At 44.0% G+C, this 23,175-nt stretch overlaps 1 long non-coding RNA gene across 1 annotated transcript; it reads left to right on the top strand.

The window, feature by feature from the left end:
- Positions 1 to 1,515: 1,515 nt before the first annotated feature.
- On the top strand, positions 1,516 to 21,850 carry LOC138916992 (uncharacterized). Its single transcript, XR_011424294.1, has 3 exons — positions 1,516 to 3,575; positions 3,712 to 21,176; positions 21,705 to 21,850. It is a non-coding gene; the product is annotated as an uncharacterized lncRNA (long non-coding RNA).
- Positions 21,851 to 23,175: the final 1,325 nt, after the last annotated feature.

Below are 23,175 nucleotides of genomic sequence, written 5' to 3'. Positions count from 1 at the left end.
CAAGTTTCCCTATATTGGACTTCTTGGTCTGAAGATCTTCAAGGTGTTCAGAGGTCTTTTGGTGGGGAGGGTCGTGATGGTTGGGTGGTGGGGTGAAGTGACCATTAGTCAGGAACTCAGAGAGTTGGTGCATAATAAATGTTGGATGCTTCCTACCACCCACCTCTCTCTCTACCCCATCCATCTCCCTGTGCACAGCCTGAGCTGCTGATCTTACTTTTTGATAATGTGATAACCACTCACGTTCATCTCAGAAGTGACCTTTGTCCCAGTGACCTGTGCTCTACCTTTTTAAGGACTGCCCTGACCTCAGGCATGCACATCAGGCCACACTGCCGGTTTTTGGTTTGGAAAGTGTGGCTGCAGTCGCCCCAGGCTGCTGGCTCTGCCTCTGATTAGGTTCACTGTGGCCTTCCAGACATGGATTCATATAAAAGGCCGCCATAAAGGAAAGAGGAAAAAAGTGGCTGTGCTGAGCCTCATGGCAGGTTTTCATTAGGTCTTGATGAAGCCTGGGCCTGCAGTCCCCGAGGCCCTTTTCAATTTCCACTTGATCTGGCTCAGCGTGCTCCTTAGCCTTGAGGACCCCGAAAGAGCTGGGCGATTCCTGGGCTCAGGTGTCGTCCAGAACTAAGCTTGGGCTGCGGGTGAGGAGGGATCTGGAAAGAGACTTTCTATGGCTTCCAAGAGCAGCAGCGCTGTGTCTCGAAGACTTTTTCCCTGCCTGGTTCTCTGCTGGGCTCCCACCTCTTGAGAGGGAGCCCTGGGAAGCCCTGCCTACGACGTGAGGGAGTCTGGGCTCCAGTTCCAGCCCTGGCAGCCTGCTGGCTCTGTTGCTTGCATGTTTCCCCTTGGAGCCTCGGCTTCCTGTTCTGTGGAGTATTGTCAAGAACAGTGTCTGTTCTGTAAGTAGGTGTGTGCATATGTGTGCATATTTATTGATCACGCAAGTAGTTAGGCACTCGGCAATGCATTTTATCAACACTATTTTATTTAATAGTCACGTTTAGCTTTGGGGTTTAAATATTATTAAATTTACTTTATCAATGAGAAAACTGAGGCTCACAAAAGGAGCTAGCTAACAGACGGTTTCGCTGGCGTCAGAATCCCGCCTGTCGGACCAAACTCACAGCCGCACTTTGCTATCTCTGTACCTACATTCTGAATGCTATGTCTGGGGCAGAGCGGCCACTTCACAGTCATCACTACTCTGTTTGAACATATGCTTAGTTTCCACGCATGTGAGTCTCGCTGACTCCACGCACGAGGGCCTAGCTGCCAGGAGCGATATTTTGGCAGTGCTTGTCACTGAGAGCAGTTTCATATGCTAATAAGGATGAACAATTCAGGGTCAGTAATCTGTCTGGTGTTTTCCATCCCTGTTCCTTGCTGGGGCACAAAGTAGACCAGGGATGATGCTTCCTGGAGGGAAGGCCAGGCCATCTGCAGAGCTGTCTCCGTGGAGGGCTTGGTGAGCCTGTTTCTCCCGTGCAGGTAGGGAGAAGGACTGGGGGAGAACAGCCTCTCATTTAGGGGCCCTTCGTGCTCTGTGCTGGCAGCCTGGCGGCTGCAGGGAGCTGCCGCTCTCCGCGCTGGGACGTTCTCTGCTGCTGAGCATTTCTCTCTTATCTCACATTTCCCAGCGACTGTTTTAAATTAGGCACCCTGGGATTCTCTGGACTTCGTAGAGCCCAGTAAACCCTCCCTGGGGAGCAGGCCTAGAAGGCCACGAGGGCTTTTCCTATTTAGGCTAACGTCTATGTCACCCTCGAGCTTGGAGGAATTTTCCAAGCCACTAATTTGTACTTTGCCAGGAGACGAGAGTGATGAGCGGTATTATTTTAGGCTTTCTAAATTGGAGCACTGCTTTTGGGTACTTGATATTCTCAATTTCTTATTTCCTTCAACTCAGAGATCTGGCAGTTTTTATTGTGTTGTTTAAAAGGGCAGTTGGGTTTTTCAGAGAAGTATTTCTGACCCCTCTCTTCAATGTTCTAAATGATAACTTTTGGTTCTGCAATTTAATTAAACAAATATTTATCATGTGCCTATTAGATGTCAGGTTCTGAGCTAAGAGCTGCAGAAGGTATAAAGATCAATGATTTATTCATTCATGCATTCATCTAGTCCTTCATTCAGCGAGCCTTTTTGAGCACCTGCTATTAACCAGTTACTAGCAGGTGCTAGAACTGGAGCTGTATGTCAGTTAGGACTGCATTCTGCTTGGAGTAATAGAAAGCCTAACGAAAGTGCCTTAAATAAATAAGGGTTTTCTTTTTCTTATACGTCAAGATGGCTGGAGTCAAATAGCTACTGGTATTAGTTAATAGGCTCTATGATGTTTGGGATGATATTTCTGCTCTTGCTGAGCCTCTTCCTCATGATCTCGAGATAGCTGCTGCAGCTCCAGCCATAATTTCCACTTCAAGGCAGGAAGAAGGAAAGGCTGTCAGCCAAGTTAGGACATTTTTATCAAGAAAACATAAACTTCCCCACATCACTCACTCTCAGCCAATTCCTCCTTATGGATCATTGGTCAAGATAAAGTCACTGGTCACTCCCTAGGTGAGAGGGAACCTGGACAGGAGACAGGGCTGTCATGATTAGCTTTGACCTGTCATGCTCCCTCTCGGACTTCCGTTAGTAAGGAAGATAGGAGGGTGACATTGGATAAGTAAACAGTATTTGTAAAAGCACTAAATGGAAGCGTTAGTGTACTTGCATCCAGGGAACTGTCATCTTGGCAGAGGCAGAGGGAGGGGGGTGCTAAACAGAGGAGTGGGGGCGGGGTGGACCACGGTTGCACAGCACTTCACGTGCATGAGTCCGTTTGATCCTCAATATAAACCTGTGACACAGGCTGAACAGACATCATTAGTCCCACTTTATAGATGCCCTCGTCTATAAAACCGAGGCATGGGGGCCGGGTCCATGGCTGAGTGGTTAAGTTCGAGTGCTCTGCTGAGGCAGCCCAGGGTTTGGAACCTGGGCGCAGACATGGCACCGTTCGTCAGGCCACGTTGAGGCGGCGTCCCACATCCCACAATTAGAAGGACCTGCAACTAAGTTATACAACTATGTACAGGGGGGTTTGGGGAGATAAAGCAGAAAAAAAAAAAGAAGATTAGCAACGGTTGTTAGCTCAGGTGCCAATCTTTAAAAAAAGAAAAAAACCGAGGCATGAATAGACTAAATGACGGTATTCTGGGGGCCATGTGGGTAAGATGCAGTAATCCAGAGAACAAAATCTAAATCTGCTGACTCTCGTCCAGTGTTCTCACCATAGTCCAAGCATCTAGAGCTGACATGTGTGGCTTCTGTCCTCTCACCTCCTTCCATTGTGAATCGGCTGCCTGCATCATGGCCTTAGCCATCTGTTGACACCCCATCCGCCACCTGCATAACCACCAACCCATCATCCTCTCATGCACCCAGTGGCTCCTGCACTCACTCAAAGGCTACCATTGATGTGAAGTAGGCAAGCCACAAATGTCGAAGCAAATATTGAAGAAAGAGTGATGAATTAATCCTAAAAGTCAGATATTTTTTAAAGGAATACGAACCACAGATATAAGGTAATGTTCATAGCTTTTGTTTCTCCTACTCACTTGGACGTCCCGCAGAAATCCAAAGTTGCTGGCTGTGCTGCCAATAGGCGTTTCTACCCAGCTGTTGCCAAGTTTCTGACCTCCTGTGCTGTTTCCCTTTCAGAAATGAAAGGTTCAAGTTGACTTGCCCAAGGAAGCCAGCCAGATGGGAAATCTTCTTCCTAAATCCCTAAACGTGTTAGGTCTACCTTTCACTGTACAAGTCTCGCAGGCAAGTCCCTTACTATTAGCCTCCAGATTTCTCACTTGAGCAAAATGACCCACTCTGCCTATTTCACAAAGCCCTAGAACTAGAGAGGATCGTGGCTTCAAGTGTTGAAGTCTGAAGTTAGCCCTTTCCATATCCTATCTCATTTAATTTTCACAATTTACCTTGTGAATGTTGTTATCTCCTTATAACAGATGAGGACCTTGAAGCTCAGAGAAGGTAAACAACTTGCCCAGGGTCACACAGCTACTATGAAAGAGACAGAGTTGTGATTTGAACCCAAGCTTATCTGATCCCAAACTCTGTGCTCTTAATCATTGGACAAACTGCCTGTATATAAATCTTTGCTGTGGTCCTCACTAGAGCTTCAGTGTCATCCAGTGGACCTTTCTGTGATGGTGAAAATATGATGTACCTGCGCTGTCCAATATGGTAGCCACCAGCCGCTTGAAATGCAGCTAGTGCAACTGAGAAACTGAATTTTTAATTTTATCGAATTGTAATTAATTTGAATAGCCATGTAAGGCTAGTGGCTACTGTGTTGGACAGCATAGCTCTGGAATATCAGAGACAACTGAGGAAACTGAGGCCAAATAAAATGACTGATTTCCCTAAGGCAGCACCCTTAGGCCTCCTGGCTCACACACAAGGGAATAAGACCCGAGGAATGAAAAGTTAATGGGAAATTTTGACCTCAGATTTACTACTTTGAAATCAATCTATAAATTTCAGTTTTATGTTTGTTGGTTTTGATCAGGAAATCACAAACTACTCTAGATATTTTAGGCAGGATGGGATTCAACTCAGTTGATTGATCAGAACCCTCCCCACCCCCACTCCCACTAAGAAATGTCAACAAATTTGATACTGATATTATGACTCCAACTTTTGTGAGTATGATGAGATTGGTGAGAAAGCAAAGTTTTGGGGAGTTTAATGAAAAGCTCACCTGTCCCGGCATTGCCATCTCCTCCACCTCACGTTATAGAGAAGCAGCAAATGTTCACTCAATTAATGACTATTTAGCAACGATTAGCATCAAGACAAATGAGCTTAAGAAAAGAGATAAGTGGAGCGTGACAGAGAGCATTTAGAAGAGACATTTTTGTAACTGAGCTTTTTGACGAAAGAGAGGGCCTCGATGCTGCTGTTTAGGTAAGGCTGTTGGTAAAGAGAACTGTGGGTATCCAGCCAGCGCGTCCTGCAGAATGTCCAGGTGGTGCCTGGGCAGAGCTGAAGGTACAGGAACCCTGGAGACTGGGGAGGAGATTGCAATCATTCCCTCACCTTCCAGTTTAGCCCAACCTTATCTACTGAGCCAAGGAAGTTCGTAAAGGCTACCTAGACGTTTTCCCATCTCAGGCATCCTGGTTACTTTCTCCTGTATGAATTCCTTAGGGACTCTGAGTTGACTTTCTTAAGGAAGTTCTCATCCCTCCGCTCCCAGGAAACCCAAGGCTGCTGTTGCCACGGGAGAAGAGTATAAAGTATCCTCCTGCTCCCTCCCTGCCAAAGAGCAGGACACCAATCCCATCTGGTCAAGGGCCCACCCTTATCACCTCATTTAACCTTAATTACTTCCTTGGAGGTCCCATCTCCAAGTACAGCCACACTGAGGGTTAAGACTTTTAGCACGTGAACTTTGGAGAATCACAAACATTCAGTCCACAACGATAGTCTTCTCATTTATTCTAAGAGTGTAAGAGCTCAAAGCATCATTCACCATCTCTACCATCAAAGATTCTAAGAGTCCCATAAAGGGGCAAATTACATACCGTAAATGAGATGTTCATGCTTGTCCATAAAGAAGTTTTTTTTCCTCCACTTTAAGAGCACATCCAGTCATAAGCATCACTACCATCCCATGGTAGGTGCTCATAAATGAATTAAATGAATACGTGTCATTCAACCCATAACACTGCTCAGACTGTTAAGGCTCAGATGAAGTGGTGAATAAACTCAGAGCTGTGTAGTGGGTGACCCAGAGCCTGGAAGACTTGAGAGTCGGTAGAGAAGTGTTTCAAATTGTGTACCTTACAAAGATTTACCCAGGGAGATGTTCTCCAATCCCCACCGGCACTTTGCAAGTTTGAAAAGGGTGCATTCATTTTCTAACTAGTCTAGATGGGACATACAAGCCAGGGTTGTTGTCCCTAAGATTATTTCATAATTGCCTCAGTCATTGAGAAAACTGTGTCCTCTGTCATTAACTGTTAGCAATGGATAAAATGTAAAACACATAAACCATTCTTTCCCAGAATCAAAACTTGGCTTCATTCAATTTTCTCCCCCTAGATTGTTAAAGGCTAATGAAAGATGGAGGTGGTGGGAAGGAACGAGGGGATATGGAATCATCTGGAAGGACTCAGCTGTGGGAAGCAGCAGCAGGTCATTGTGGGAAACTTTGTATTGAATCACTGTTCCACCATTTACTATTTTCATGCCCCTGGTCAAGGAATTAAACTTCTATGAGACTCATTTTGTGAAAGCTAATATTGCCTTCCCCACCGGGTTGTGGTAAGGATCAAATCAGGTAATTTTTCTACAGTACTTAGCATCATGCCTGGAACTTAATGAGCAACCTATAAATGTTGCTTCTATCTGAATATGCAATAACACAAATCATTTGACATACTGTTCAGAACATGACCATCGAGGTGAAACAAATTGGGATGCTGAGAGGGCAATTTTCTCGTTAGACGCTCACTGGGAGTGTTTGTCCCCAAATGTATTACTCTGAAATAAAGTGGTAGGTTTCACTCTATCTAGGTGATACAATTAGATACAGGTTTGCTGTTGTGATCTCAGGCTGAGACCCAGAAACCACTCTCCGTGTTGCTGTCAAGAGGAGCTTTAACATGGGGAATTAGGTGCTGAATAGGAAAACCTCCCGTGTCTCCCCTTTCTGCTCACACTACTGCCACACTCAACACACTTCTGACACCAGATCTGCGGGGAATTTGCCTCTTCCAAGAAGTTCTCTACGACACCAGTTGGGTATTCTACAATTTCACTTAATTCTGACACCATCTGCCTGGAGATTTCACAGGTTAAGGGCTCAGTCCCACAAGATTGCCCCGCCTTCACAAGTCAATCGCCAAGTCCAGATCACCACCCGTGCTTCTGACGGCTGGGCTATAAACCACAGCTTGCCTGACTCCTTCCTTGGGTTTGACTAATTTGGTGGAGTGGCTCGCGGAACTCATGAAAACAGTTACTTATGTTTACCAGTTTATTAAAGGATATGATAAAGGATACAGATGAACAGCTAGATTAACAGATACACAGGGTGAAGCATGCGAGGGTCCCAAGCACAGGAGCTTCCATTTCTGTGGAGTTGGGGTACATCATACTCCTGGGGTGCAGATGTGTTCACCGACCTGGAAGATCTCTGAACCCCTACTATGGGGATTTTACAGAGGCTGCCATGCCATGTAGACATGATCAATTATTAGCTCCATTTCCAGCCCCTCTCCCCTCTCTGGAGAATGAAGGTGCAGCTAAAAGTTCCAAGCTTCTAACCATGGCTTGGTCTTCTGGTGACCAACTCCCACCCAGGAAACGTCTAGGAGCCTATCCAGAGTCACCTCATCAGAACAAAAGATGCTCCTAGTACTCTTATCGCTTAAGAATTTACAAGGATTTCAGGAACTCTGTGCCAGGAATGGGGCCAAAGACCAAATATATGTTTCCTATTATAAATCACAACATCACAGTTGCTCCATAGGACTTTTGGCAAAGCTGGGGGTGCAAACGTCGCAGTCTTCCCCTGAAATCCATGCACCTGCCCACCTACTTCCAAGGGTTGTTGTTGTTCCTGCTTCCCTCCCCTCTCCACACCTAATGTGAGTTCCTGTCATTGGCAGCACAGGGGAGAGCTTAGAAGGGGGGAAATACTGACTACCAAGGCATAGAGTCGATCCTTGTTATTCATAGATTCTCTATTTGCAAATTCACCCACGCGCTCACTAAAAATTATTTGTAACCCTAAATCAATATTCATAGTATTTTTGTGGTCATTAGCAGTCATATGCAGAGCAGCAAAAAATCTGAGTTGCTCAACATACAGGTTTCCAGCTGAGGTCGAACAAGGAGCCACTCTGCCTTCTTGTTTCAGTTCTCATACCTTGAACAATTGTCCTTTTCATGGTCTATTTAGTGCCACTTTTTTTCATTTTTGTGCTTTTCTCTTGGTGATTTTGTTATTTAAAATGGCTCCCAAGCAGGATGCTGAAGTGCTGTCCAGCGTTCCTGAGTGCAAAATGGCCGCGATGTGGTAGACAAGCTTGGTTCAGGCATGAGTTATAATGCTGTTCCGTGGTAATAAATCAACAATATATATTAACCAAGGTGTCTTTAAACAGAAGCACACACAAAACAAGGTTGTGTATTGATTGGTTGATGGACATGTGAGCAGAGGCTTGCAGGAAAATAACTCTGCACGTCCTCTAGAAGCAGCGATTCAGTATTTGCCAGTCCAGTGCTTGCCGTGACTTCACTGCACGCAGCCTGGGAGAATAGTGAGAATCATCTGTAATATTTACAAAGTTCACAATCAGAGATGCTACCCATGCCTTTTTGATACGTTTCCGAGCTTATAGTCCTCTTGTCGGTGGCGGTGAGGACGAGAGGCTCATCCTTGGATATCTTAGGATCTCCTGGTGATGATATCCGGTTAAGAAGCGAAATGGTTAGCATGCTTTGATATGCTCAAGGTCATCTCAGATTCACATGCTGGAGCCGGCTTTGAAATTGAGACTCTAGAATTTCCAGCATGGTTTCTCCACATCTATGCGCCTTCTCTTGTAGATTCTTTTTTTATTTTAGTTTTTGATCACTTATAAGATTAAGCAACCTCTGGCCTGAAACTCCAATATTCTTCAGACTTTGAAAGGAGGAAGATAGAAGAATTCCTGCTGTCGTCTTAGGGGGGAGGGAGATATCAGGTTGGGCCCACTATCCTCAGGCAGTAAGTTTGCCCTACTTTTACGTGCAAAACACCCACTCGAAGCCCACAAAGGTTAAGAGGTTTGCCTGAGGCTACCAAGAGGTCAAAAAACCTGCCTCTTGCTTCAGTGTCTTTCTTTTTTGCTCTGTGTTTTCAGAATAAAATTCAATTGCTTGAACAATAAGAAAGTCAAACTAGCTGATCTCTGAGGTCTCTTGCAAATTTAAAATTCCATGACTTTCTGACTATAGCATTCATTGACATCTTAACACTGTTCAGTACTGTGCTGGGGGCTGGGGCTGAGCTGGTGAGGGAAGATACAAAGAGAGAACACGCTGAATATGCCACGGAGAGGGAGAGTTTATGAGTACAAACAGGTCACAGAGTCATTAACATTTAATAACAGTGCATTGTGTCCTTTGTGCCTTTGATCAATGGCACCTCCTCCAGGAAGCTAGACTTGATTTCCACCCTCTTCCCAGCTGGAAATTATTCTATAATTTCAACTTCCATAGCATTGACCTGAATGTCTCATTAATATCAATGACTAACGTTTATTGGTTGCATATTACAATCATTCTACTTTACATAGAGTTCAAGTTAATCCTCACAGTAGTCCTATGAGTTAGATGTTCTTACTGGCTTCATTTTATACATGAGAACACTCTCTTTCTCTTCTGACTTGACCTCTTGTTGGCATTCCAGCTCCTGTTCACTCTCTCTTTCCTTAGCTGCTATCTTCCCTTTGGTTTTTATCACCAGCATCTCCTGGTCTTTCCCGGCACTCTCTATTACTTTTCCATTTTCAAAATTAGGATAAGAATATTTTGATCATCTTTACTGAGGTGTAATTGGTGTATAATAAACTACTGATGTTTAAAGTACACAGTTTTGTAAGTTTTGACATATGAATATACCTGTGAAACTGTTGGGGAGGAAAAAAATTTTCTCTACCCTTCTAGGTTCTTCTGACTAGTCTAAGAATTAAATTGACATGAGATAGATTAAGAGGAGAAAATCAAATTTAATTTTGTGTGTACGGGACTTCACAAGAATATGAGGCCCAGAAAAGTGATCAAAGCAGGCAGCTTTTATACATTTTAGACAAAGAACAATGAATTTGTGAAGAACTGGCAAGACAGAGAAACTTAGGTTTGGGTACTAATTAGTGAAGAAACTAAGTGGTTTGTTTACACAGACTTCTTAGCCCTGAATTCCATATCTCTGGTGATAAGGATGTCTCTCTACCTCCTGCGGAGGATAACTTTCACATGAGAGATTTATTTCCTCTTTCAGGGGAACAAAGGAGGATTGGAGTGTCCTTCTTGCATTGGCTCTTTCTTAAGTAACTTTAATTCAACATATCCAATATGCTAAAGTGGCATATTTTGGGACAGCCTAGCCTGAACCCTGTCAAAACCATCACCTCAATCAAGGTAATGAACATACCCACCATCCCCCAAAGTTTTATTGTGTCTGTGTGTCCTGTTGCATTCTCCACCTACCCACCCTCACCCCAAGCAACCTCTGATCTGCTTTTAGTCACTGAGTTGAGGTAGTACTTTACATTTTCTAGAATTTTATATAAATGGAATTTCATAGAAGGTGTACTCTGTTTTTGTCTCACTTTCAATCAGCGGGGCTATTTTAAGATTCATTCTTGTTGTGTCTATCAGTAGTTAATTCCTTTATAAGTAGTATTCTGTTGTATAGATATATCACAATTTGCTTATCCATTCACCTGCTGGCGGACATTTGCATTGTCCCTGGTTTTTGGCTATTACAAACAAAGCTGCCATGAACATTCAGAATGTACAAGTCTTTTATGGACTTTAAAAAAAAAAAATCTCATGAGTAAATACCTAGGAGTGGCATGGCCAAAACATATGATGCATGTTTAATTTTTAATCAAACAACCCAAATATTCTCAAAAGTGGTTGTACCTGTTTATTTTCCCACCAGCAAGGCACAAGAGTTCCAGTTCTGCCAAGTCCCTGTCAACACTTAGTACAGTCAGTCTTTTTAATGTTAGCCATTTCACATTGTGGTTTTAATTTCCATTTTCCTGATGACTAATAACGTTGAACGTATTTTCATGCACTTATTTGCCAACCTTACACATTTTTTGTTCAGATCTTTTGCAAATATTTCTTTTAGTCCGTTTTCTTTTAATTGAATGTTGAGAGTTCTTTCTATATTCTGGAGGTAAGCACTTTATCAGATATATGTTTGGCAAATATTTTCTCCAAGTCTGTGGCTTTTCTTAATAGTGACTTTTGAAGAGCAGAAGATTTTAATTTTATAAAAGCCAATTTATTAATTTGTTCTTTTAAAACTAGTGCTATTTTTTTGTGTGTGTGAGGAAGATCGACCCTGAGCGAATGTGTATTGCCAATCTTTCTCTTTTTGCTTGAGGAAGATTGTTGCTGAGCTAACATCTGTGACAGTCTTCCTCTATTTCATGTGGGATGCCACCACAGCATGGCTTGATGAGCAGTGCTAGGTCTGCACCTGGGATCCAAACTTGCAAACCCCGGGCCACTGAAGCAGAGCGTGTGAACTCAACCATTATGCCACCAGGCAGGGCCCTAAAGGTAGTGCTTTTGGTATCATATCTAAGAAGTCTTTGGGTAACCCAAATTCATAATGAATTATTTTCTGTTTTCTTTTAGATGTTTCACAGTTTTATGTTTGACCTTCAGTTGTATGATCCATTTGAGTTAATTTCTCTATATGCTGTTAAATATGGATAGACGTGTGTTTGTGTGTGGGGTTATCCCCTTTCCAGCATCATTTGTTGAAAACATTATCATTTCTCCATGGAATTGCCTTTGCACCTTTGTTGAAAACCAGTTGTCCATATATACGTGGATCTCTTACTGGACTGTTTTGTGTTCCATTGATCTAATCACCTATTTTGACATGAAACCATATGTTTTGATTATTGTAGCTTTAAAATAAGTATTGAGATCAAATAATGCTACTTCTCTAGCTTTCTAGTTCATTTTCACAGTTGTTTGGCTATTCTAGGTGCTTTGCATTTCCATATGAATTTTAGAATCAGTTTGTCAATTTCTATAGAAAGAGCTCACAGAGATTTCAATTGGAATTGCATTGAATGCATAGCTCAATTTGGGGAGAATTGACATCTTAATGATATTGAATCTTCTGACCCATGAACTTAGTGTGTTTCTCCATTTATTTAAGCCTTCTTTAATCTCCCTCAGTGTTTTCTAGTCTTCGGTATACAGGTCTTTTTTTTGGTCATATTTTCCCTAAATATTTAATATTTTTTCATGTTTAATAAAATATATTTTTAATTTAATTTCAGATTTCCATTGTTCATTTATAATACATAAAATTATAATGAATTTTGTGTATTGGTCTTATATGCAGCAACCATGCTCATCTCACTTAGGTATTTAGAGATTTTATACTATTTTCTACATTATCAATTGTAGGGGAGGTAAAGCTTTTCCTTGACTTTCTTAGGTTCTGTAGCTAGGGCCTGTGAACTAACTGATAAAAGAAAGATTAATAGGGTAAAAGAGAATACAAATTTGATTAATATTTTTAATTTTACATGCATGAAGGATACACAGAAAGGAAGTGAAAACCCAAAGAAGTGGTTAGACTCTGAACTTTATATACCATTTTAACAAAGCATGATAAGGAGAAGTAACTAGACAAAGGAAAGGGGAATTTGGGTTTCTAGGGGCCGTAAATCATAAGACGGTAAATATATGGGGAAACTAATGGAAGATGAGAGTTATCTTAGTAAGGTTTGTTTGCACAGACTCATCTTGATTCCGACTTGGTCTTCCTCATGGCCATAAAACTCCCCTGGAGAGGGGATTTAGAGCAGTCTCATTTCTCAGAAGTTTCTGCTTTTAGTTGGTTAAGGGAATCCCCAAAAATGCTTCTTTCTGTATCTGTTGATTCTCAATAGCCTTCAGCTCAAAATAATCCACACACCAAAGTGGCAGACTTTTGGGCAGCACATTCCGATCATGGCATCTGTAATAAAGACAGTTTTACTTCATTCTTTAGAATCTTTTCTTTTGTTAACCCAATTGCATTGCTAGAACCTCTGGTGAAAACTATCTCTGTCTTGTTCCTGGCCTTAGGGGAAAAGCATTCAGCCTTTCTCTTAAGAATGTGATGCTAGCTATAGGTTTTGCTTAGACGTCCTGACCAAGTTGAGGCAGTTCCCCCTCTATTCTTAAGTTGCTGAGAGTTTTTATCTGCAGTGGATGTTGGATTTTGTCAAATGCTTTTTCTCCATCTATTGAGATGTTCGTGTGTGTGTGTGTGTTTTAAGTTTGTTAATATGGGGAATTACGTTGATTGATTTTCTAATGTTAAACCCCAAGAAAAACTTCCCTCAGAAGTCTTTTTGTGTTATCAAGATAAGTCACCATCCATTTTCCTCCATTTCCTGAGGAAAGAGTTGGGATGTGACCCAGAGCAAGTGCGGTGGGAGGAAGAAAATTTTAAGTATGAAAGGTAAAAACCAAGCCTTATTAGCCAGTCACTCCCTGGACTCTATCTGCATTGTGCCAATACGAAGAAGTTGATGAATGGAGTTTGGCTGAAGGGTAGGGAGAGCTCTGGGGATAGCTTCACGGCTTTTGGAGAAGAGATAGGAGATGCCCCTGAGGGATGGACAGAGGTGGGCCTCTGGGTGCCTTAGAGACATTGTTCATATGTCATTGCCATTTTACTTATCAATGGAAGAAAAATGCAGCTAGACACCGAGAACTTCCCTACTGCTACTAGGATTCCACTGGCCCTTGGTATACGACACTTGTCACCTCCTTTCAGTTCTTCTCTCAAGCTGGTACTTTAGTGATTAGCTTAAAAATCCAAATATGGTCATGTTACTGTCTGCCCTATAACTTGAATGCCTATGAAATAAGATATCTATCCCTTTAGCATGACTTACAAAGCCCTTTACAATCTCTCCTCAACCTATCTGTCCAAGTCTTTCTTCCTTTGCTTTCTAAGCATACCCAATGCAGCAGAAATACCAAAATTTCTGATATTCAGAAAACAATACACCTTCTCTCCCAAGCCTCATTGCCTTTGTCTCCAATGCCTTTCACCCATTTTCAATCTCTTTCTGTCTCTCTCCTTTCATAGTCTCAGGTTTAGAGTTATGTTAAGCTCAGTTTTAATTCATTGCACGCTATTGTCTGTGCAAGAGGTTGCCTCTAGCTCCCCAGAACCCCAAATGATGCTGCGATGAGGTTGTACTGAGAATTTCCCTGGGACATAGAGGCTCAGAAGTTGAACTGCTGCCCAGGGGTCATTAGTGTACCTAATTTGGCTAAATATTAACAGGTTGTTCTACAGAATGGCTGCACCAATATCTATATCCTCCGCATCTCAGAAACACTTGGCACCATCTAGCTTTCTAAATTTCCCAGTCTGATAGGAATTAATTACTGTGATTTTTGAACATATCATCATATGCTCCTTGGCTTTTGAAATTTCTTCTGTCAATTTCCTGTCTATATCCTTTGCCCCCTTTCCTCTTGACTTTGCCTTCTTCTTCTCCTAATAGTCCCCTCCGTATTCCTCACATGGGACCCAGTCTAAATGTCACCACCTCTCTGAAACCTTCCCTGATTACCACAGAGATTTAAAACCTCCCTCTTTTGAGTGTCTAAGGACTTTGCTTATACCCATAGTAGGTGTATTGTAATGCACTGCCATCATTCATTTAGTTTTTCTCTCTTTTACTGCAAAATGAGAGAGAAATACGTAATAACACTAGTTCTTTATTTTATTTTATTTTTTTTGAGGAAGATTAGCCCTGAGCTAACATCCGTGCCCATCTTCCTCTACTTTATATGTGGCACGCCTACCACAGCATGGCTTGCCATGCAGTGCCATGTATGCACCTGGGATCTGAACCAGCGAATTCCGGGCGCCGAAGCAGAATGTGTGAACTTAACCGCTGTGCCACCAGGCCGGGCCAACAGTATTTCTTTATCAAAGGACATAACACAAGGCTTGTCACAAAACTAGATCTCAATTATGTTTCAAGAAAGGAAAGAGAGAATTACACATATATCCTGTGGGCAACATGATTAAAAATATTTTTAGGATAAATTAATCCATGAAATTGACGAGAATGCTCATAGAAATGTAGATTATGCAATAACATTAGACATGTTGGAAATAGAGGACAATCCTAAATCCAATTCTCAATGCAAACATTTGTTTCTTTTAATCTATATCTAACTAAGCTGAGTAAGCTCCCTGCTCTCTAACCACATGCATTCACAGTGTTTGTTGACAATGGGCCAAAAGGTATCACACTGAATTCACATGATTGAAAGGACAGATTTGTTAACTCAGCATCTCAAGACACTGCCAAGTACTCTCACATCAATTTGCAAAGCCACCATTCCAGTTAGAGGTGTCATCTTGAGGAGCTGCACTTGAAGCTCCAGAATTGCTTAAAACAAAACAAACACAGAGGTTTAAATGTCATAGGTTGAAAAGTCAAATAGACCTTTGCTGGCGAAGAAAGATTTTCTATTCCCAAGCCCAGTGAATGTGGTCAGGGTTGGCCTTTGAGTTGCATAATTAAGGATAGAAACTGGCTTCAGAGTTCTTATGAGAGAGGTCCTATGAGAGTTCCTATGGTTGGACAGTCTTGGCCAAAGAAATTAAAATCAAGTCCTCTGTTTTGCAGCCATGGAATGGTAAGTGCTCTAGATCTGAGACTGGCCAGGTCTTCCCAGAGTAAGTCTGCGGACTGGCCAGCACACCAGAGCTGGAACATGCAGTTCAGGGCATCCATATGCCAGCTGCTGCCTGGAGTGTGGGGAAGTGGCATTTGAATGAGCAGGAGATCACCACTGACTTGAGCAGGCAATGTTTCCTCGTGGCTTTCCTGGAACTTCTGCTGACATAACGTTTGTTCAGTCTTGGTATGAGACATGCCAGGACTTTGGATGGTAACCAAAGGAGAGGAAATTGGTGTTGAAATGAGTCAGATATTAAAGGGCCTTTAGGAATTAATCAGTCTTAATAATTGATCTACAAACAGGCAGGGAATACCTGGACTGGGCATTGATTTCCAGCTTCTTTGTTATCAATGAAAAGTTTGGAATGAGGATCGACACAAAGTGCAGGCTGGTGGGTGCGCCTTGGTCCTTGGGCTGAGGAAGTGTATCTCGTGTAGTGGGGGATTCCGGTTTTTTACAAAGCAGCACCTCTAAGAAGACAAGGATGATTGTAATACTATATCGATTTTACAGAATGTGTAACTGAGACCCAGAGAGGCTAATTGTTCTTGCCAAACACCATTCATGCCTTCACTCATCCAGTGAATACTGAGTAAGGGTCCACCATTGCCAATCCCTGTGCAGTCTTTGGAGATCCAGTGGAGAACAGGACAGAACGGATCCCTGCATTCATTAAGTGCACATACCTGGTTACCAAAGATCCTATGTAATTATAACCCTGATAAAATGCTCTGAAGGAAAAGAACAACAAGCTGGGAGGGTGTAAAACAGGGGACTCCAACTGGTCTTGGAGAGGTGGGCAGAGGTAGTGAGCTCCTCTTGGAGGTAATAGCCTTCCTAGGGGGAAGAAACAGTTAAGCTGAGATCAGATGAGTAGGCATTCTCAAGAAGAACAGAAGTGGGGCAGGTTTTGAAGAGAATCCCAGGCAGAAGGAACAGCATGTGCCACGGCCTTGAGGGGAGAGAACTCAGAGCATCTAAAGAATGGAAGGCTGGTGTGGCTGCTTGGATGGTTGATGATGGGGTGATGGGGTTGAGGGTGGGGATAAAGAGAGAGGTCTCAGCCAGACCCCACAAGAGCAGGGAGGCCGTATTGAGAATTTTCCTGTTGATCTTCCAAGCAATGGGAAGTCATTAAAGAACTTCAAGAAGGGGATGACATTACCTGATTTGTGTTTGTAAAAGCTCACTCTGGCTGCAGCCTGGAGAATGGATGATGGGGGCTGGAGGAGATTCCTATGGACCAGTTGGGAGGCGATTGCAATGGTTCTGTTGAGAGATGTTTGCAGCTTGGATTAGGGTGGAGGCAGGAGAGATGGATGAAAGTGGATATCTTGCAAATATATTATGGAGCAGGTAAGTAGGGGAGGACTTAAGGGAAAAATAAAGAGACAAAGGATGAAAAGGAATGGACATCCAAGAAAATAAGAGCTAGTCTTTAGTCTTCTGCTTACAACTCCAGTGTTCAGGAGTAAATGGTTGTAAGCAGGATTCAAGACGCAAGAGAGATGAGCAGATCCTGACATATCAATCATGTGACTGTCACCTCCCTGTGGCCTATCCTGTCACTCTCATAGCTGCTGCCATGGAGACTGGTAAACAGGGGTCTGTGCTCTGAGGACAGCAGTGGGAAGGGACCAGCTGGAGAGAGAGCCAGGAGCAGAATGGATCTGGTTGGAGGATGCAGCTGCCAGTCAACATCCCTCCTGAGCAGTAGAGCTTCATTTCAAGTCACTCTGTTACGGACCAACAAAATTTCCATTCCCCAAGCCACTGTGAACAAGCGATGCTCCCCTGAGGGGAGAAGGAGAGTGGCAGAGCAGGGCTGATCTGCAGCCCCCCTCACATCCTGGGAGCAGTGTCCTCCCCATTTTCCTATGCTCAGACGCCTCAGTTTATCAAATTAAAATATAGAGAATCATTTCCTTTGCTCCAACCAAAACAGCTATAGAAATCACTGTCATCATCATTTTGAGTCAAGCATACCTATCATAATCTCATTTTTGGAAAGTTAACAAAAACACATACATGCATTTATTTAGCACTCACACTTTTCTGGGATGCTATTTATTAAATCTCTCCAACAATGTGAGAAATGGCACTTTGCAGATAAGAACACTGAGACTAAGGAGGTTTACATCATCTGCCTCAAAGTCATTTAACAAATAAATTGGCAGAGCTAAGCCGTACACCCAGGTCTCCTAAATCTAGCAAGTTTAATAGTTAGCTCTCCTCTGGACCTAAAAACTTTGAGTTTCAGAACTGTACCCCTGTGATTGCAGCATCCAGGGGGGAGGTTCTGAGCTGGGGCAGGGCCGGGGAGCTTGGTGTGTGCCTGGTGCTCATGGCCTCTAGCTCTTACCCTCTTACACTACCAAGAACTAGCGTCTGGAAAGGGTCCTCCTTCTTCTCTATGAACTGGCGGGAAAGCACCTCCACCTCCTCCACCCAACACACACTAGCACACACGCTGGGAGGAAGATATGAGACATTTCCTCACTGTGTCATTGCACAGGAAAAGGGTTCTCTGAGGTGTTAATATATTCTGTCCAACTGGAGCTCTAATGAGCCCCGCAGGGGAGACTGTGTGCTGGTCCAGGCTCAGCAGTTCCTTCTCACGGGGTCTTCTGATGCTTCAGCTTTTCAGGAGTCCCTGAGGTCCTAGAAGAGCCCAGGCTGCTTCCAGAGACAGGGTGGGACTTCTGGACTCAACATCCATTTGTCTATGCAGGCAAAGAGGAATTGCAAGGTATTGCGGTCAGTTCTCCATTACTCTGACCGAGGTGAATAAATATCTTCAAGAACATTTGCTACAGGCAGTGGCTGCCTGAAAAACAATGCTCAAGTCATTGCTCTTTGCACCTGCAGCCCTTGGTCCCATTGAGCTGTGCAGGCTCCAGAGCTGTTGTGTCTGCTTGGGGTCTCTGGAACCTTAGAGCCTGCCTCACCTTTCCCAGTTTGCTCTGTCCTGTGGGGCCTGGCCTGCAGACTGCATTTCCCTGACTTTCTCTGGGTTCAGACAATGGAGGAATCGGTGAGAAACTGAAGGCAGTAAATTGGAAGAAGCCAGAGTTCTTTTCTGCTTCCACCCCACCTCCAGCAGCATCACTAGCGTCAGCCGTGTCTCCCTCAAGGCACTCCTCCCCTTCTCTGTCTCTGTGTCTCTCTCTGTCTCTGTTTCTCTGTCTCTAATTCTTTCCCCTTCTCTTTTTTTCTCTCTCATCTCCTTCCTTTGTGTCTGTGGAAAACCTAGCTGTTTGACCACAAGGCCATTAACAAAGCACTGCCACTTGATAAGGGACTTATCAGCTACTGATTTGGAAAGTGAGCACATGCCTATTTTTGGAAGATACCCTAGAAATCACGGTGCTCCTCAACACTCTGTCCCATCTTGAGGATGATGCTGGCCTGGGCTGGGCCTTCTCAGGCATACTGGATCTCAGGGGTTAATAACAATGTGGAGTACTTAGGGCGTTTGGTAACACAATGGTCCATTTCATAAACTTGGGACACCTGCTATTCCAACGTAACATTTGGCTGTGACCTGACCACACATTTTGAACTATTGGCTTATCCTCTGAACCTTGAAATTCCTGCGGATTCCAGATTTGACCCGTAAGTATTCTCAGGAAATGGTAGTTTTGTTGTTTGTTTGTCTGTTTTCCTTTTAGGACCCAACACTTGTAGACCAAGGTTATTCTTCGATAATATAGACGATGGTGTGAGACTCGCCTGAAACGCGGGTGCATGACAGGGGGTTCTTCACAAAGAAGCCACTCGTTAGCATCGAAAGAAGCCACTGGAAATCCATGGGCAACATTTAAAACCTGTGGGAAAAAATATAGTATTTACCCTTGAAAAATCTCCAGTTCTGAAGAGTGGGCTTTCACATCCAATGTGGGACTGGGAACTCCATGTTCTCCCTTGCCGCGCTCCTCCTGTGCACCAGTCGACATGCTGGGGGCTGGGCATCTAAAGGTTTCTGAGGTTCAGTTGCTCCTCAGCAGGAAGAAAGGGCATGAAAGGGCAATGAAAATGAATGTGAAATGCACTTTGGCTGAATCATTAACTTCCATTTAGCAAGTCAGAGAAGGCTTCATCCATCAAAGGGAGTAAAATGTGAGATGGATCTGGCCCATGGCAGGTATTTGGCCATGTTTGTTGATTAAATGCATGAGTACATGAATGCCAGAGTACTTTTTTCTTCCTTTGGTGAGGAAGATTGGTCCTGAGCTAACATCTGTGCCAATCTTCCTCTATAGTGTATGTGGGATGCCACCACAGCATGGCTTCACGAGCTGTATGTAGGTTCACGCCCAGAATCTGAACCTATGAACCCCAGGCTGCCAAAGCAGAGAGTATGAACTTAACCACTACACCACCAGGCTGGCCCCCAAGTAGATTTTTATCAACTTGAAAAACCGAGATCAGCCAGCAGAAAGAGCATATTCAAATGCATCAGAAGAGAACATACGTTTTTCTAAACCAGAACATCAGCATGTCCTTTTGTAATCATTTTTCTGGCTGTTTCTGAATTGGAATGTGCAGTCCTGGAACTTATAGGCTTCAAGGTAAATAAGAAGACAGCTGTGGAGAGAAATTGCCTTTCTCACGGCCCAGTGGAGGGCCACAGAGGGCTTACCTGGGAGTGCCCTGGGAAGGAGATGAGGGAAGGTCCTCATAGGGGAGCCACTGCCAGCTACTGCAGCCAGGGCTCAGGACTAACAAGGTCACAGCTGGGTTTCCTTTACTGGTAAACCCACCGCCTGTGCTCTGGGTGGGTCCCTCAAGGCACCTCTCACCCTCACCGGCTACCCTGCAAGCCTGTCAATAAGGAGGGTGTGAAGGACCAGGGAGGGCAGGGCCTTTGCTGGTACAAACAGCGGAGCAGAGAGGCCCCACTGATGGCAGCACTTTGCTATTCAGGGGCTGGGCATTTCACTCCACCCAGGACAGCCTGCTCATCCTTCATTCTTTCATTTAGTCAACAGGCGTTTCTCGAGCCCATACCTGTGTCTCCTGCTGTCCTAGGGCCAGGATGTGAAATAGTTTGGGTCTCTGTACTAACGTAGATCCCATTCTCATGGAGGAGCCAGGGGGAGGAAACGGATAAATTACTGGAGAGGAGAGTGTGCTCAGAGCTGCAGACAGCACAGGGCTCTGAGCAGAGTCTCTGCCAGGATGGGGGCTGGAGGAATTCCACAGGGGAGGGGCTCTAGAGGGAAAAAAAGGTACTTTGTCTCATAATGTTCACAGCTGAGAATGAAATTTCAGTGTGTGCATTTCTGCTAACAAGAGGTGGAATGGAAAAAGCAAACAATACCTGGGTTTCTATGGCTTTGGAAATCAACCCTGAACAATGCTGTGCCTTCAGCTAAATCTGGAGATCCAAGAGATGTGGGGGGAAAAAAAAGAAAAGAAAATAATAATAGTAATATGGGAGTTTAGCTCCGGGATGCTGAGGGAGAAGGGGGTGGAAGGTTAACTTTGAAAACAGGCAGTAGGAGAATTGGACATTTGACTGATTAATGTTAGAGTGGTATGCACCGTGTGTGTGTGCTTTTCTTCTAAGACACGTCAGCTTTTCTTCAGCAGAGGCCTAGAGGATCAGAAACAAGGAGCTGATTTGAAAATAAAGGTTATGAAAAATGGTAAGACCCTGGAGACACTTTACATGAATTTCCAAAGCCAAGAGATTGTCAGCTGGGGCCGTGGGGTCAGTGCTGGGCTTCCAGGGACAAGCTTGCTTACTTTTTCCAAGCTAAACTGCGAATTGCTTCTTTTATATTTCCTGAGCTAAAGTGGTTCAAGTCACCGATGAGATCTCATTTGCCCATCAAGTCCTAGTGGCCAGCTGTGAAAATGTGAAAAATAGATTAAAGACAGCTCTATTGGCTGTGTTTATGGAGTGCCAAAGAGCTGAGTCCGGTTTTTCAGCCAATGAAATCAAAAAGTTATCCAAGTTTCTATGGGCTGAATGTTTTTGTTGTCCCAAAATTCGCATGCTGAAACCCTAACTCCAACTGTAATGGTTGGTGGAGGTAGGGACTTGGGGAGGTGATTACGAAATCATGAGGGTGGAGCCCCATGAAGAGATTAGTACCCTTATATGAAGAGACCAGAGAGCTCACTCTTTCTCTCTCTCTGTCTCTTCCTCCACCCCATGTGCATGCACCAAGGAAAGGAAAGTTCACGTGTGGATACAGCAAGAAGGCAGCTGTCTACAAGCCAGGAAGAGAGCTCTCACTGGGAAGTGAATCTGCTAGCATCTTGATCTTGGACTTCCAGCCTCCAGAACTATGAGAAATAAATTTCTGTTGTTTAAGCTTCCCAGTCTATGGTATTTTTGTTGCAGCAGCATGAGCTGAGTAAGACGCAAGCTAACTTAGTCAAATCTTTTAAAATATGCTCCAAACTCAAAATTCCAGCATGCTTCCTTAGTCAACTCCTGTTCTCGTCTTTCTTAGTTGATAGAATTGCCCTCTTGTACAGGCTAGAGGCCGTGGAGTTCCATGTGGACTTTCCCCATCAGATACGTTCAGTGACCAACCCCACGTGAAGTCAGCTCCCTGCCCCTCCAAGGCATCCGTCCTCTCTTCCACAGGCAGTTACTGCAGCTTCCTATCAGATTCATTCTAGCCTTGGTCTTTCTCTTCCAAGCCAGTTTTCCACGCCATGTTATCACGGTGATCCTTTAAAAACAACCCTGAATTTGTAGACCGTTCCCCCTTTGTCTATGATAAGCAGTCAAACATTCTTAGCCCAGCATATGAAACTTTGCAATTTGGCTGCAGCCCACCCATTAGGCTCATCTCTGCCCCCTCCTCTCCCACCTCTGCATTCTTTGCTGTAATTAAAAGGACTTGTTTCTTTCTCCTTCTCTACCTACACCTGCTTTCATCTCTCTAGTCCTTGGCACACATTGTTCCCTATGCTATCTCCCTCCTTCTTTGGCTGTGATGCATGCCCCACACTCAAGGCCAGGACTAGGGCAAGGCAGGTGAGGCATCCATGGCACACTGCACAGCTCACTCTCCTGATCCTGTAAGCACCTGAGAACAAGTGCATCCTTTGTTTTGTTCCCTGGGCCCTCAATTTTCTCAGCCTTGTCCCAGCTCCGGTCACCTCCTTGTTCCTCAATCCAGCTTAATGCCTCCTCCTTAGAAACTCTGTTTCTATCCTCCAAGGCAGAGACAGTAATGCCCTCCTTTTCAGCTTCCTGAGCTACAGAAAGTAGTTGCCTCACATGTATTCCTATTGTAGTCACCCTGGCCAGCTAGGGGTTAAGATTCAGGGCTCTCACTGCAGTGGCCCGGGTTCCCTACCCCATCAGGGAACCCCACCACTCATCTGCCGGTTGTCATACAGTGGTAGCTGTGTGTTGCTGTGATGCTGAAAGCTATGCCACCAGTATTTCACATACTAGCAGCGTCATCCATGGTAGACAGGTTTCAGTAGGGCTTCCAGATTAAGAAAGACTAGGAGGGAGAAACTGGCCACCCACTTTCCAAAAAGTTGGCCATGAAAACCTTATAAATAACAGTGGAGCATTGTCCAATACAGCACTGGAAGACGAGAGGAGGGTGCCGAAAAACTGCCCCACTGTACACACGGTCAGTAGGAGTCAGAATCCCCTTGAGAGCACTAACA

This window comes from Equus caballus, chromosome 13 (assembly GCF_041296265.1).
Source record: "Equus caballus isolate H_3958 breed thoroughbred chromosome 13, TB-T2T, whole genome shotgun sequence".
Lineage (NCBI taxonomy): Eukaryota > Metazoa > Chordata > Mammalia > Perissodactyla > Equidae > Equus > Equus caballus.
This window is presented reverse-complemented; position numbering and strand designations above follow the sequence as displayed.